Below are 2,146 nucleotides of genomic sequence, written 5' to 3' on the forward strand. Positions count from 1 at the left end.
TTTTCATCAGTCCTGGGAGCACAAACAGGTATTAGTGTACCAATCTTCAAATAATTTTAGATGTGTATCCTAATTGAAAAACTGCTAAGAAGTGTACATCATTAAGGATCCATATCTCTTCTGTCTTGAGAGTTTTTTTTTTTTTAATTATACGTTAAGTTCTGGGATACATGTACGGAATGTGCAGGTTTGTTACATAGGTATACACGTGCCATGGTGGGTTGCTGCACCCATCAACCCGTCAACTACATTAGGTATTTCCGCTAATGCTCTCCCTCCCCTAGCTCCCCACCCCTTGACAGGCCCTGGTGTGTGATGTTCCCCTCCCTGTGTCCATGTGTTCTCATTGTTCAACTCCCACTTATGAGTGAGAACATGCAGTGTTAAAACTAGACGTTACTGAATCTTTTTTTTATTTTTTGCCTTGGCACTGGGTTCTGGTAAAAATGGTCTGAAACAGCATTTTTTAAACTTTAGTGTACTTTGTACCACCTACAGATCTTGGTAAATACATTTTCTAATGTAGTAGGTCTGGGATGTGAGTAGGTAATACCAATGCTGCTAGCTAACTTTGAAACACAAGTTAGTTGTATGTGAAGCACTAACTTCACATAGAAACATAAACATGGATACACATTGGAATCACATGGAGAACTTTAAAAAATATTGATGCCTGGGTCGTACCTGAGAGCAGCTTCAGCATTTAGATATTTCTAAGCTCGCTGAAGAATTCGAATGGGAAGCGAAGGATGAGAAACACTGGTCTAGAAACAGTGATGACAAACAAGAAAGTCACCTACCTTCTTGTTCCCCTGTCCTTTGTCCATCCGGGAGTTCTTGGGGAAGGGGATCAAAGTGTAGCCTGCACTGATGAGGAAAGCCAGTGGAGTCAATCCAAGTACCCTCTCCCATTGACAGTAGTGGACATGCAGTGACAAATTCTTCTTTTGCTGGACTTCTCTTAGTCACCAATCTATCAATAAAACAGCAGTACTACATAAATGTTGAATTAACTGTTATAGTCAAGAAAGAGATTTATGAAATACTTTCATGTCTCAGTGACAAATTTTGCTTTGCTTCTCATTTGCAGTGTATAAATGGTCTTCCATTTCTTCTTTTGTTTATTAAATATTAAGTGCTGTCTATGTGCCAGAAACTTTGCTACATTCTAAGAATACATCATGAGCACAAAATAGCCAACTTTGCTAAAGCTAGGATTCACATTTCTAGGTTAGAAATTTTGGCCACAAAAGAAGGCAAAAGTGACCAGAAACCATTATTGTTGGAAGATCTTGATCATGGTTAGTCAGTGATGGACAAATACAAAGGTGCCCAGCAGCTCACTCCTCTCTACTCTATAGCATCCTCATGACTACAGGCCCTGCTGGCCAACAGCAGCCCCAGGCCCACCACCAGGCACTGGGCTGCGGACCTGAAGACAGTAGCTTCAGAAAAGCAGAGTCGTTCCACATTCGGCAGTTTCCGTAGATTTCCCCAGCAAGCTCCCCGTCATAGTTCCACTTCAGCAGCTTGGGCATGCTCGGATTATCAGATTTCCCTGCACGCTTCCATTTGTTTCCCACAGCAGTGTTTCAAACAGCCTGCTTAGTCATCCTTTCTCTGATCCTGACTGGCACGCCACAGTAGAGCAGGCTACATTTTTATCCTTTGCCCCATATACTCTGATCCTTCAGTTTTCCTTTTCCAGACCCTCATTTTCCCAGCTCCTATATTTGGCAAAATGTAATTCCTGTAATAAATACCTTAGTCCTATAATTCTTATAATGGCTTTGTTTTCCTGATGGGTACAGTCTGATAGAGGAAACATAAAAATAAGCGATGTCTTATAAATCAGTGTTAAAAGCGCTAACTTCACAGGCGTATGAACATATAGGAGATGAACAACATTCTGAATTCTGAGAAAAGCTTCAGAGTTAGCCAAATGAATATTATTTCAGAGACTGAAAAGGAGAAAATAACTTCCCGGGACTAAATGAAACAGATTTATTACAAAGAGGGAGAGAGACAACTGGACAGGGACGCAGGGGCTAACATTCCCATAGGTTTCCTTCTGACGTGCCTAACTATGTGGGTTCCAGGCCCTTTCATCATTAGTTCCATTGGACATTGTTTTCACAAGAACTCC

The sequence above is a fragment of the Mandrillus leucophaeus genome, unplaced genomic scaffold, assembly GCF_000951045.1.
Source record: "Mandrillus leucophaeus isolate KB7577 unplaced genomic scaffold, Mleu.le_1.0 Scaffold267, whole genome shotgun sequence".
Lineage (NCBI taxonomy): Eukaryota > Metazoa > Chordata > Mammalia > Primates > Cercopithecidae > Mandrillus > Mandrillus leucophaeus.